General features: G+C 37.5%; 1 protein-coding gene across 1 annotated transcript in view; it reads left to right on the top strand.

Annotated features, from left to right (window-relative positions):
* Window positions 1–611: 611 nt before the first annotated feature.
* The window catches only part of DPP10 (dipeptidyl peptidase like 10), a 1540096-nt gene continuing 1525372 nt past the window's right edge, over window positions 612–15335 (top strand). Inside the window, exon 1 of the mRNA XM_072757585.1 lies at window positions 612–1354. The gene's annotated coding sequence lies outside the window, so the exon portion shown is untranslated. The remainder of the gene's footprint in view (window positions 1355–15335) is intronic.

Here is a 15335-nt window from a genome sequence, read left to right as displayed (position 1 = left end):
GAACTTCTGAATATGCTGACTTACCTAGCAATAGGAACTTTGCAATGTGATTAAATTAAGGATCTTGAGTTGGGGAGAGTAGCCTGGATTATCCAGATGGCTCAAATAATCATAAAGGTTCTTGTAAGAGGTAGGGGGCAAGGTCAGAGTCAGAAAAGGAGATGTGACAATGGGGGCGTTGGCAGGGTGCTTGGCCACAAACCAGGGAATGTGGGCAGCCTCTAGAAGCTGGCAAAGCCATAGAAACAGATTTTCCCCTAGAATCTACAGAAGGAACACAGCTTTGGCTTTGGTTCAGTAAGACCCATTTTAGACTTCTGAAATTGCTCCCAAAGTGAAAGATAAGATCATTGGTGTTGGTTTAAGCCACCTAGTGTGTGGTAATTGGTATATTCCAAGTCATGGAGGAACTGCTCACCTAAGGGGAAGCTCATCTCCCACCCTATGGACTTTTCTCCTTGGCATGTTCTGGCTGTGGCCTCGCCCATCTATTTATGGACCAGAACATCATTTTTTTAACTTCTGGAAGACTGGAAGCATTTCTGATTGGGCAGTGGTCCACCCCTCCCTATTCCTAGTGCTGCCATGAGATGGTTTTCTCTTGTTTCTTTACAGTCATACTTGAGAAGGATGAGAAGGTATCAGGGTGCTCTTGGCATCAGTGACGCTCTGATATATACACAGGTTTACGGAATGCCTCCAAAGCCTGGTTATTTTAAAGTCATAGCTGTCAAAGATGACCCATCAAAAGGAATTCTTCTGGCTCTTCCTCTGGCTCCCTGAAGCCTCACTTTGGTTCAACACAGGCATTTATGAGACAGCTGGTGGAGATTAGCGGTGCAGGCTCTGTAAATTATGCAGAGTGTTTCTTCACAGAAAGATAACTGGGGTGAAGCAGCAAGCCGACCTCCTAAGCACCAGGCTTGGAGCCGTGGAGCCGCCGTGCAGCCATCTGATGCGAATCCCAGCCAGGTGCCACTTCCTCCCAGCCCTGGGCTGGCCCTGCTATGAGGAGAAACACTGCTTTTCTCCAGGAAACTTTAGGGAAAGTATTAGGAAGCTGGGCAGGCCTGCGTGGGAGCCTGTGTCCTGGAGTGGTGGCTGCTGTCTCTTGGCCTGCTCCTTCAGGCAGCGACCTTAGTTCCCTGTTAAGGCTCACGACTGGACTACTGAGTTAAGTTCTCACATTTCTTCAGGTTCTGCAACTTCCTTATGCATCATGGAGAGAAGTCGTGTGCTGGTGGGTGGGCAGCCTCAGCATTAAAAGAGGGAGAAATTTCCATTTTCCTTCTAGCATGGGCACCGTAAGCAAAGCATAGCAGTTTCGTCACCAGCCCTGTCTCAGACTTGCAAGGTAAAATATCACTTTAACAGTTTTATTGTTTGACTGTTTCTGTCATTTGAGGAGCAGTAGAGACCATCCAGGTTGTAGAAGACAGACAGGGCTGAATTTAAAATTCAGCTCCTCTGCTTCTTAGTCTTTTGATTGTGGGTTCATTTCTTAAACCTCCATAAATCTCAGTTTTTTCCCTTTCAGTTAAACAAGTGGACAACGTTTATAACACAGTCCTGTCGTGAGGATTAAATGAAATAATGAACAAATGGTTGTTAGTACATAAATATTTGTCCCTTGTCTGTCTCTACTGTAAGGGCTAGCAGTGTATTTGCAGATGCTAGCAAGAGCTAATGGTTCTCACACACTTTTTATGGCATTTATTTTTTTCTGATTATGAACATTATAAATGTATGCTTATATAAAAAATTTGGAAAAAACCCAGCAAATACTATAAACAGAACTCTCACTATCCATCTCACCCTCTAGAGATAACTGCTATTAGCATTTTGGTGTTTTTCCCGTTGTTTTTATAAATAATGATAGAGCAGTTGTTCATTTTGCATGTAAAGCCATAACTTGTTTTTCTCACTTAATTTTACATGGACACTTATCTTCTCAAGAGAGAGAGATTTCCTCTTTCAGCAGCCATGGGTGTCTAGACTTGGGGAAATTTGGTACGAGGAAGATTAGACAACACTGGGAGAGAAGCCAGAGTCAGGAGGCAGTTTGGCCCCATAAAGGGTAACATTTAAGGGGGTGAAATGTGGTGGGTTGGTTTCGCAATCCTATATAACATAATTACGTTGTGTTTCAAGATGGTATATTTGGGGTATGAGAGGTTTAGCATAAGGGCTTGCTTGGGCCTGGCTGGACCTCATGCTGAGCAGGCCAAAGACAGCATCCTCCATCTGAGCTGAGAAGTCACCTTTATCAAACTTCCTCCTGTCTGTATCTTCTCTTGTGTTTTGTGGAGGATGCATCATGTGGGTCTGAGAACCACGCTACTGTAAGATGCACGTATCAGAGTATTCCTTTGCATCAAGCCTCAATGCAGGTATCTGTAGGGATAGGAAAAGGACTCAGCATGTGACTCGGAATGTGTGCTTCTAGAGGCAAAGTCCAGGGGCCCAAAGGCAGTTACTAGAAAATGCCATTTAGTGACCAGGTTCCCCTCAGGAATCCATAATGAGGCTCAAAGTCTCTCTGTGGATCTTGTAGAATTCTGTGTACATATATTTTTCTAGGAAAATAAGATTGATGGGGAGTCTGTGCCCTCCTCCCAATTATTAAGAGCTATTGATCTCGAAGAAGGCGTAGAGTGCATAGTCTGCAGATAGTCTCCTGGGGGGAAAAATGATTTTTTGTCATTGAACTTTGGATAAGGACCAGAGAACAGAGAACTGGAAGTTATGTTTTTTGGCAAGAATCTGCAATGCAAATATTCAATATTGCTAAATAAGGGACGATTAATTTGCTTTTATATATGTAATCCTTCCTTCCTTCCTTCCTTCCTTCCTTCCTTCCTTCCTTCCATCCATCCATCTGTCATCTACCTCTTTATATCTATTATCTGTTTGAGAGACTGGTTTGGTTTTAGATAGACCTGTAAGTAATTTATCTTTTTATTGCTTTCTTCATCACCCACATAAATTTGGGATAGCTTTTTGCTTCCTAAGGACTAAAGGAGATAACATTTGATGTAAAGCTCTTAGCACAATGTTTAGTATATAGTAAGTTCTCATTAAATATTTGCAATTATAATGATACTGATTGTTAACTATAGACATATTATAGCTCTCAGGTCATTGTATGCTCATAGGAAGCTCCTAGACTGTCCAGCTCTAGAATCCCTTCCGTGGCACTGTGCTCTATGTTGGAATACTGAGTGTTAATGGTTTCTGTATCCATGTTTCATTGCTTTAAAAATGAGCTCTTTCCTAGGGTTAATTTGTTAATTGATTGTTTGTGTATTAATTACTGATAACACTGAGTTAAAATCTACCTTTAAGGGAAACTCAATGACTAGTTTTGTTGGAGTAACTCTTGGATAGGCTCTGTTATAACTCATTAACAAATGACCTCAAAATCTCTTTTTTTTTAATTTTAGTAAATCTTTATTTACTAAAGAAGCTAGAGAAGTGGCTAGAGAAGCCACAAAATTCTGACTAAGTTTTGATTTATGGGGAAAAACAGGACCCTAACAAGCTGCTCAAAATCAACACACAGGGAGGAAAAAACTTAAAATGACCACTTTACAAGTACTTCAAAGTCCAAAATCTCAACAAAATTTGTACTTTCAATTTATGTTGGCAATACATAACTTAAGTCCTTGCTCCTTGTTATGTTCAGCACTGGCAAGTTACAATAATAATAATATTCACCCATTCAATTGTTTTTTTTCTTTTACTCAACAAATATTCATTGAAAACTGCACTACATGAGAGGAATACAGAGAAAATGGATGTGACACCTCCATTTCATTAGTTCACATGGTACTGACTGATTATAATAAACAGAACTTTAAGATCTCCAAAATTTTATACACATACTATGTAATCCTCTCCTTTTGAACGTAGACTGGAATTGTGAATATAAGGATATACTACTCCCATTACTGTATGGAGTTAATTAGCAAACATATTTGCATATGTAATTAAGTCTCTTAATCAGTTGGCTTTAAGTTAACCAAAAAAGAGATAATGTGGTGTGGACCTCACCTCATTACTTAAAGGAGATAAGAATGTTAACTTTAAATGAGTAAGCTGCCATGCTAAAGAAAGAGGAGCCCATGTTACTATTGTACATAATGCTACAATGAACATAGTGGTGCATAAATTTTACCCAATTGAAAAATTTTCATTTTCCTTAGATAAATACCCAGAAGTATAATTGCTGAATCATATGGTAGTTCTATTTTTATTTTTTTAAAAAACCTCCATACTGTTTTCCATAGTGGCTGCACCTATTTACCAACAGTGTATAAAGATTCAAATTTTTCCACGTCATCACCAACACTTGTAATTGCCAGTCTTTTTGAAAACAGCCATTCTAACAGGTGTGAGATGTTACCATTTTGGTTTTTATTTGGATTTTCCTTATGATTAGTGATATAAAGCATCTTTTTATGTACCTGGTTGCCATCTTTATTTCTTCTTTGTAAAAGTGTTTATTCAAATCTTTCACCCATTTTTTAAACAGATTATAATTTTGCTATTGAATTGTAAGTTTATATTTTGGATATTAGCCCCTTATCAGATACATGATTTACAAATATTTTCTCCCATTCTGCAGGATGCCCTTTGATTTGATGGTTCCCCTTGCTGTGCAAAAACTTTTTTAGTTTGGTGTAGTCCCACGAGTTTACTTTTGTTTTTGGTGTTCTTACCTTCAATGTCAGATTCAAAAAATTATTGCCAAGACCTATGACAAGGAGCATGCAACCTATGTTTTCTTCCACAAGTTCTAGAGTTTCAGGTTTTCTATTCAAATCTTTAATCCATTTTGAGTTAATTTTGCATATGGTATAAGACTGGTCCAGTTTCATTCTTTTGCATATATGAGTGTTCAGTTTTCCAAACATCATTTACTGAAGAGACTGCCCTTCCCCCACCTATTTTAAAAATATTTTATTTATTTATTTATTTATTTATTTATTTATTTATTTATTTATTCATTCATTCATGAGAGACACACAGAGAGAGAGGCAGAGACACAGGCAGAGGGAGAAGCAGGCTCCATGCAGGGAGCCTGATGTGGGACTCAATCCAGGGACTCCAGGATCACGCCCTGGGCCAAAGGCAGGCACTAAACCACTAGCCACCCAGGGATCCTTGCCCTTTCCCTTTTATATTATTTGATCTGTTGCTATATACTGATTGATCATATATGTGTGGGTTTATTTGTGGGCTCTATATTCTGTTACATTGATTTATGTGTCTGTTTTTATGCCAATACCATAGTGTTTTAATTACTATAGCTCCATAATATAGCTTGAAATCAAAAAGTGTGATGCCTCCAGCTCTGTCCTTTCTCAAGATTGCTTTGACTCTTCAGGATCTTTATGGTTCCATACAAATTTCAGGATTTTTTTCCTTGTATTTCCATGAAAAATGCCATTGGAATAGCTTTCCATTTGTGTCTTCTTTAGTTTCTTTCATTAATGTTTTATAGTTTTCAATATAGAGGTCTTTCACTTCTTTGTTAAATTTATTCCTAGGTATTTTATTATCTTTGATGCAATTACAAATATGATTATTTTCTTAATTTCTCTAGTAATTCTTTGTTAGTATATAGACATACAACAGATTTTTGCATATTCATTTTGTATCCTACAACTTTAGTGAATTTGTTTATTAGTTCAAACAGTTTCTTGATTGACTCTTTAGGTTTTCTATATATAATATCATGTCATTTGCAAATAGCACAAATGAGTTTTACCTCTTTCTTTCCTATTCAGATGTCCTTATTTCTTTTTCTACCTAACTGCTCCAACTAGGACTTCCAATACTATGTGGAATAAAAACAGTGAGGTGGGTATCCTTGTCTTGTTCCTGATCTAAGAGGAAAAAACTATGAGCTTTTCATTCTTTTGTATGATGTTCATTGTTCATATATGCCCTTTATTATGTTGAAATACATTGTACATACTTTGTTGAAAGTTTTCATCATAAATGGATATTGAATTTTGTCAAATGCTTTTTGGAATCTATTGAGATATGTTTTTTTATCCTTCTTTTTGTTAGTGTGGCATAAAACATTGACTATTTTGTGGATATTGAACCATTTTTGCATCCTTGGAATAAATCCCATTTGATCATGGTATGTGATCCTTTTAATGTATTGCTGAATTCAGTTTGTTAATAATTACACCGAAAATTTTTGCATATATGTTCATCTAATATATTGGCCTGGGATTTTCTTTTCTTGTGGCATCCTTGACTGGTTTCATTGTTAGGCTAATGCTGGCCTCATAAAATGAGTTTGGAAGAGTTCCAATCTGTTCTGTTTTCTCGAAAAGTTTGATTCTTCTTTGAATGGTAGAATTTATCAGTGAAGACATCTGGTCCTGGACTTTTGTTTTTTGGGAGATTTTTTATTGCTGATACAATCTCCTCAGGGTAACTGGTCTTTCACATTTTCCATTTCATGATTCAGTCTTGGTAGGTTGTATGTTTCTATCAAAGTCAGGCAGATCATACAAAATGCTGAACAATATACTCTCTGGATATTTTTGAAAAAGAGTTTACTTCTTCCTTAAATGACTGATTGAATTTACTAGTGGAATCATCTAGGTTGTGAAGTTTTACCTTGAGAAACAAGAAAAGTCTCAAGTAAACAATCCACACCAAAAGGACCTGTGACTATTCTCTACACCAAACTCCGGCACAAACGTCCAACTTCTATTTCGAGGGCAGCAACGGCAGAGGCCGCTTTCACCGACCGTCCTGCGTTCTGTCCCAACTAGGATTCCACACCGACCCCAACGCCTGTGCTCCGTCCCCACACGAAACAGGTGTCACTCCCGTCGAGGCGCGTCCGGCTTGGCAGGGTCGTGACAGAGACAGTCGGGGCGACCTCAAAATCTTAATGACTTGAAACAAGAGAGGTTTATTTTATGCTCTTGCCACATTGTCTCTCATGAAGTGGTTGTGGGCTCTAGTTATGTATCTTCTGCTTGGTTGGCAGAGCAGCCACGATCTTGAATGGTGCAAGTCACTGTAGGAACAGAGAAAAAGCTCTCCGGAAGCCCTCCCACTGACATTTAAATCCTCCAACCTGGTGATATACATGAGACTTTTGACTGTCACTCATTTGCCAGAACCAGTCATTTGACCACATCCAACCACAAGGAATAAGAAATACAATCCTACCATGTGCCTTAATGATTGGAAAACCATAAATATTTGATGAATTTATCTATGACTAAAAAAGTTGGTAATGACAAGATTTTAGGTCATATATGGTAATCAGTTTTGAATATTTAGACTATATGACTTCCCTCAAGTCATATTACATGAATGACCACGTACAACAACTTCTATTAAAAAATGTAAATGCTGGGATCCCTGGATGGCTCAGTGGTTTAGTGTCTGCCTTTGGCCCAGGGCGTGATCCTGGAGTCACGGGACGGAGTCTCATGTTGGGCTCCCTGCGAGGAGCCTGCTTCTCCTCCTGCCTGTGTTTCTGCCTCTCTCTCTCTCTCTCTTTGTCTCTCTCTCTGTGTCTCTCATGAATAAATAAATAAAATCTTTAAAAAAATGTAAATGCTTAGGAGCCTCTGGTGATATCTTGGGATGTTGAAGAAGGAGAAGGGGAACGCCTAGGTTGGCTCAGTGGTTGACAGTCTGCCTTCGGCTCAAGTCGTGATCCTGGGTCCTGGGATTGAGTCCAAGCAAGGGTCAGGCTGCCTGCTTCTCCCTCTCCCTGTCTCTGCCTCTCTCTCTGTGTCTCTCTTGAATAAATAAATAAAATCCTCTAAAAAAACAAAAGAAAAGGAAAGGGAATTGCTTATCTCTTTTGTTTTTCTTAATTACCTTCAGTTTGGGTTGAGTGTGTCAGGACTGGTATTGATATGCTAATAGAAAAGTGGTCTTTTAGGCATAATATTCTCCATGGATGGTGTTTGAAATGGCATAAGGAAGAGCCTTTGCTGGTAGACACAGAAAGGGGAGGGATCTTTAGCATCAACAGGGGACAAACTCTTTCGAAGGGGAGATGGAGAGGATTTCTTTTTCTTCAGGTGACTAAAAGACATCTGGTGTGAAATGTGAGGAGATGGCAATATATCAAGACAATTTGGGTTAATTTTAATCTTACCCATATACTCTGTGAGCTGAAATTTTCCATTTTGCAAATATTTCTTTTTATCAGTTAAATCTTGAATGTTCATAGTATCATATAAATTCAGTAGGCATTTTTTGTTTTAGATATGACAATATTGAGATATAAGGAAAAAAACCCTCCAAGATATTTACTGAGTACCTGTTGTGTGCCGGGCACTCTGAGACATTTTCGTATATATCATTTGATTGTAATCCCTCAGTAGCCCTGTAAGTCATGTATTTATTATAATAATATTACAAGAAAACTGAGGTTCAGAACATTGAAACTGGTTTTATTTCAACTGCATTAGAACCAAGTTTCCCTAATTGCTAGCATCTTCTTGGGGCATGTGATTCCTTTTCTCAGTCTCACTTAGGTTTGTCAGGACTGCAGACGTATTCTTCAATTAGTGTTGCCTCTATTCATAGTATTTCTCCTTGACACATTCAATTTGACTAAAATGATTAAAGTAAGTTCCATTTTTTTTTTTTTTGGTGAAGTTATTACTAGGGCATCATAGAGAGTAGGCTCTGTATTGAGAAGGTTGAAAACCTGATGTTCTAAACATGCCAATGAAGTGCTAGGATTTTCTGTGCCAGAGAGGCAAGAAAAAAAATCATCAGTGAGTGTGGCCTGATACTCAAACATTGTTACATTCATTCTTCTTTTTCTAATTTCAACTGTATTCAATAGAGATGACTTTAATAACTTACCAAAATTTCCAAGATTCCTATGTACAGATTAATAGGGAGACATATTGGATTTAAGACAATGGCATCAGCAATAACATTTTTAAAGATCAAGGTGACAGGATTTGTTTAGCCAATTTAACACACACACACACACACACAGGTCTTAAGACTTTAGCAGGAGTTTATTGTTCATTATTCAATAGCCTCTTGGGATTTTTCTAATTTGGCATCTATGTCTTTGATCATTTGCCAGAAACCCCAAAGGTCCAAGACACATAGTAATAAGACATTTTGTTGAAGCATAAATTTGAACCACAGAGTTGATGAGAAATATAATTTGTAGAATAAATTATACACCTAGAAGCGAGGTCAGCCTGAAGCTTAACATTTGCATCTTGACCTGGCTGTGTTTTGTACTCTTCACCTCAGTATATAGAAATAACAAAGCAAATTATATTCTATAGTAGCAACTGAGAATTGGTGAATTAAATCTATCCCTATTTCTTCTCATATTGCTCACCAGTGGATCAGGAAAAAGTATTTAGGGCTTTTACTAATATTTCTGTTTTAATTCAGGGGTTGACAAAATGTGGCCCACAGGCTGAATTCAACCCACCACTTGTCTTTGTAAAAAAAAAGCTTTTTTGGAATATAGCCATGCCTATTTGTTTACATATTGTCAATGGCTGCATTCATGGGACGCTGGCAGAGTTAGTGGTTGTAGCAAAGATCATAGGGCCTGCAAAGCCTGGAATATTTACTATTTGATGATTTTTTAAAAATAAATAATTTATTTATTCATGAGAGACACATAGAGAGAGGCCAGAGCCATAGGCAGAGGGAGAAGCAGGCTCCTTGCGGGGAGCCTGATAAAGGACTCAATCCCAGGACTCCGGGATCACAGCCTGAACTAAGGGCAGATGCTTGACCACTGAGCTACCCAAGTGCTCCTGCTATCTGGTGTTTTAAGAAAAAGTTTGCTGGGATGCCTGGGTGGCTCAGCGGTTGAGTGTCTGCCTTTGGCCCAGGGTGTGATCCTGGCGTCCTGGGCTCTAGTCCCATGCCAGGCTTCTTGCATGGAGCCTGCTTCTCCCTCTGCCTGTGTCTCTGCCTCTCTCTCTCTCTCTCTGTCTGTCCCTCATGAATAAATAAAATCTTTTTTAAAAAAGAAAAAGTTTGCTGTACCCTGTTTTAATTTTATCCTTTAAGTTTTTTGACTGTTTTATATTGTGTTTTCTATAGCATATAGTAATAGTATCTGTACATAATTTACAAACAAATATATATACATACTGGAGGTACATTTAAACATCATTTACTTATATGCAGGCATGTTCAAGAAAGTTTGGAGACCACAGGTTTGGGCTATTTAAGGGATGAATGATTGACTTTGTTGTGGCGATTGGTGTCATTAAAGACCCACATCTGGTTTTGTGAGATGTTTGTATTTTTATTATGCAAATTCTATGGGAGAAAGAATGAGTAGAGTGGCACATGAAGAGTGGCTAATATGAGATGGGAGGGAGGGAGGGGAGAGAAGAAGAGAGAGAGGGGAAGAGATTGAGAGAGAGAAAAAAGGAAAAAGGAAGGGAAAGAATGAAAAGAGACAGGCTACCTGCCATCAGCAGTGCCTGTTCAGAGCTGTTGAACACACCTGTGTTAGGTTCAAAGTCAAAATCAGCTCTAATCTGATTGCAGTATGCGCTGCCTGCATGGTGCGATTTGAAGCATTTCTGAAACATTTGAAAAGCTCCTTCTGTCCACAAAGAAAGAAAAAAAATCTTCAATTGCTTTTTCTCAAAACCTGAAATTTTCCCAGTTAGTCTACCTCTCAGATTATGGGATTTAGGGCTCTCTTAAAAATACATTTGTATGCTGACACTGAGGGACAACACAGTGCATATTCAGCCATGAACTCCTTTTGTTAATTAGCTCATTGGATTACTTGGTGCTCACTTGCTTAGTTGAAAAGTAGCTGAAGAGGCCCTGAATACAAATCCTTCTTTAGTTTTGGTAAGAACAAACCAGTTTAGGATGGCAGAGTTGGACCAGAGGTGTGGTCGCTGGGGGCAGAGAGTTGGATGGGGAAGCATGTTCCAGATAGCTCTGATCCCTGGTCCATCTGCAACGGAACGTGGACGATCACAAGTTGCTTCTCCTGAGCTTGAAGGTTCATTAGTCAGCGAGGTAATAAGGACTATATATTACCAAGGACTCAAGGCCCACTGAGAATTTCTTCTGTATGTATTCATCTCGGCAAAGCAAAGCCATGCACAGCTTAAAACTAATCTGCATTAATGAACAGCCTCCTTGATTTCCATTTTTATGATGTGTACGGCATGGAGATTTGTTTCCCCCCTGCTCGCAATGGGATGGCTGACTGATGAATCACCTTCTCTGAGAAGCTTGTCTGTGCACAGTAACGTTGCAAATGGGTGCAAATCAAAAAATCTTTTATTATTTCATTAAAATGATAACACAGGCTCCTAGTTTCCAAAATTATCTTGTCTCTTCACATGACCACCTGAGGTTTCTGTCTTGTTGTATGGGTGGGTGTTGAATGAGCCTCTGAGCTAGTGCCGTATGTCAGAAGATGCAGCTACTTGGGATGGTTTTGACACATCCTAATTTTGCTAGTGAAGCAGGAGAGAAGGCTGTCAGAGATTATTAAGAGTAAGATGCAGGTATCTGGAATGAATTGGAAAGAAGAGTTTGGAACTAGGGCCAGATCCAGAAAGGCTGGGAACAGTGCGACGGGATTGTGGGGAGAAAGAGAAGGGGGGGAAAAAAAAGAAAGCAAAATGCAGATGGATCACTCATAGGTTTAACATTTAGGCCTTAAGCCTGTGAGCACAAGATCCTCCCTGAGATGATGACCCCACCACCACCGCCACCATGACCATCGCCACCATTATCATGCATTCTGGCACTGTGCTAATTGCTTTATAGGTCTTTCTTTATTTTTAGTCTTCACAGCAACCTTTTGAGAGAGATGCTGCTATGATTCATATTTCTTTCATTCTTTAAAAAGTTGAGATATAATTCACAAATCGTAAAATTCATTCTTTTAAAGTATGCATTTCAGTAGTTTACTGTATTTACAGAGTTGTGTATCTGTACACAACACCACTATCTGATTCCAGAACACTTTCCTCACGCCAAAAGAAACCCTGCACCTGTTAGCAGTCATTCCTCATCTTTCCTACCCACAGCCTTGCGTAACCACTCATCTATTTTCTGTTTCTATAGATTTGCCTATCTGGACATTTCATATAAATGTAACCATGTAATATGTGAGTTTTTGTAACTGACGTCTTTCACCTAGCATAATGTTTTTAAGATTCATCTATGCTGTGGCATGTATCAGTACTTTGTTCTTTTTATGATGAATAATATTCCATTGTGAGAATATATCATATTTTGTTTATGGATTCACTGATGAGCATTTTGGTTTTCCCCTCTGTTTGGCCATTATGAAATGATATAAACATGATATAAACATGTGCTAATATAAACATGAATGCACAAGTTTCCGAGTAGACATATGCTTTCAGTTCTCTGGGGTATATACCTAGGAGAGGAATTACATCATATGGTAATTCCATGTTTGACTTTTTGTGAAAAAGCCAAAATGTTTTCCATAGTTGTTGCACCATTTTACATTTTCACCAGCAGTGTATGAGAGTTTTAAGTTCTTCACATCCTTGCTGGTATTTGCTGTTGTCTTTTTTTTTATTATTATAGCCATCCGTGTGGATGTGAGGTGGTATCTTATGGTTTTGACTTGCATTTCCCTAGTAACTAATCACATGGAGCATCTTTTCATGTCTTATTGGCCATTTTTATATGTTATTTAAAGAAATAATAATATAATTTAGATTATTTGCCTACTTTGTAATTGGGTTATTTACCTTTTTATCATTGAGTCATAATAGTTCTTTATGTTTTATGTATACTAGATCTTTATCCATTATGTGACGGTCAATTATTTTCTCCCATTCTGTGGGTCTTTTCATTTTTTTTCCTTTTTTTTAATAGGAAGTATTCTTTGAGCAAAGAAGTTTTTTAATTTTTGTGATGTCTATTTGTTGTTTTCTTTTGTTACTTGTGTTTTTGGTGTCATGTCTCAGAAACCTAATCTAATATGAGGACACAAAGATTTGCTCCTATGCTTTTTTGTAACTGTTTTACACTTTTAGCTCTTCCATTTACATCTTTGACCCCTTTTGGTGTACTTCTAATATGGTATGTATATAATTTTTGCATATGGTGTGAGGTAGAAGTCCAATTTCATTTTTTTTTGCATATGGATATTCAGTTGTTTTAGCCCTATTTGTTGATAAGACTTGTCTTGGCATTCTGTTGAAAGTCAATTGACCATAAATGTATGTATTCATTTCTGGATTCTGGATTCTATTCCATTTATTTATCATTATGCCAGCATCAAGCAGTGTTTATTACTGGACCTTTGTTAAAAGTTTTGAAATTGGGACATTTGGGTCTTCCAAATTTGTTTTTTTTCAAGGTTGTTTCAGTTATTCTGAGTTCTTTGGATTTCTGCATAAATTTTAAGATCAGCTTGTTAATTTCTCCAAAATAGCAGCTGAGACTTTGATAGGGATTGTGCTGAATCTGCAAACCAATTTGGGGAGTATTGCTATCTTAGTAATATTGTCTTTCCCTCCATGAATATTGGATGTATTTCCACTTATTTATGTGTTCTTTAATTTTCCTCAATTATATTTTGCAGTTTACCAATGCAAAGGTTTTGCACTTTTTGGTTAAATTTTATTTCTAAGTATTTTATTCCTTTTGATAATTTTAGAGATGGAAGTGTTTTTTTAATTTTATTTTGGATTGTTCATTGGTAGTGTATGAAAATACAGTTGATTTTTGTACATTGATCTTGTATTCTGTAATTGTGCTGAACTTATTTATTAACTCCAGGAGTCTTTTTATTTTGTGCACTTCATAGAATTTTCTATGTGCAATTTTCTAATAAGGATGTTTTTTGTATCTATTTCTTGCCTAATAGTCTTCAGTACAACTCCAGTACAATGTTGAATAGAAATAGAGCAGAAATCCTTGTCATCTTCACCAATGCCTTTTAGCTTTTTGCTTTGCCACCTAGCCCTATTGTGTCATAAATTATATATGTATATGTATGTTATATATAAAATATATGGTTTAGAGACTGCTATATAATTATGTATTATGTACATAAGATGATATGATTATGTATATATTTGTACTAATGACTCCACAGAGCTCTACTAGCTTGACAAACAATTTTTTTTCTGGGAAAATATGCTTAAATTTCTTATTAATACTGAGTAAGAATTTCTTCTAACCCTAACTTGTTGATGATAAGGTTCATGGCTTAGGGCTGGGATTTAGGAATGGAAGGACTGAAGAGTAGGTTTATTTTTAACACACACACACATACACACACTCACAGAGTCAGGCATGGTTTTGGCACTTGGTTGCAGTCTATCATTAATTTATATATATATATATATAAAATAAATTAGATATGATATAAATTAGATATTATATTATATATAATATTGTATCTATTATATTTGTTACATATAATATGTTATATATAAATTTGTGATAGTCTGCAACTAAGTATAATTTGTATATACACCAAATCACCTACTTCTCAGTTAATACCCTCTTCCTGTTTTCATCCCATGGAGTCAGCTCTCGAACATGCAGGTTTTACCAGACCTAAAGGAAATTCCAAGGTGTTGTACTCTGACCTAAGAAAATGTATGAGAAAACTATAACTGAGGCTTTTATATGTGTGGTGACCATATAATTTGTAATCAAACTGGCAGTTCTAAGCATGAAAGGGGAAATTAGTAATAATTAACAGGTGGCAGCAGATGAAAGGCGGGGCTGTTGGAAGAAGATAGACATAAGTTAAGGCTACTTATAAAGAAAAAATGAAATGTGTTTTAAATATCTATTTAATGATTTGATTTGAACACCAGATGTGATAAATGTATGTCACATGCTTTATCATGTGACAGCCCCATTGTTTGATGAGATGTGAGTCCAGAATGATGTTCTAGCTTATATAAATCTGAGGAAGAATTTCCAGGAGTGGTTCAACCTGCCCCCTTGCATAACAGTCTTAGATGTATGTGTGCTTCTTGAGCAATGTGATGCACTGATTTGGATTCTCAATATGGTACTCAGTGATATGTTTATTGAGACATTTTTTCTTTTCTTTTTTTAATTGGAGTTCAATTTGCCAACATATAGCATAACACCCAGTGCTTATCCCATCAAGTGCCCCCCTCAGTGCCCGTCACCCAGTCACCCCAACCCCCGCCCACCTCCCTTTCCGCCACCCCTTGTTCGTTTCCCAGAATTAGGAGTCTCATGTTCTGTCTCCCTTTCTGATATTTCCCACTCATTTTTTCTCCCCCTCCCCTTTATTCCCTTTCACTATTTTCCATATTCCCCAAATGAAT

The sequence above is a fragment of the Vulpes vulpes genome, chromosome 5, assembly GCF_048418805.1.
Source record: "Vulpes vulpes isolate BD-2025 chromosome 5, VulVul3, whole genome shotgun sequence".
Taxonomy (NCBI): domain Eukaryota; kingdom Metazoa; phylum Chordata; class Mammalia; order Carnivora; family Canidae; genus Vulpes; species Vulpes vulpes.
This window is presented reverse-complemented; position numbering and strand designations above follow the sequence as displayed.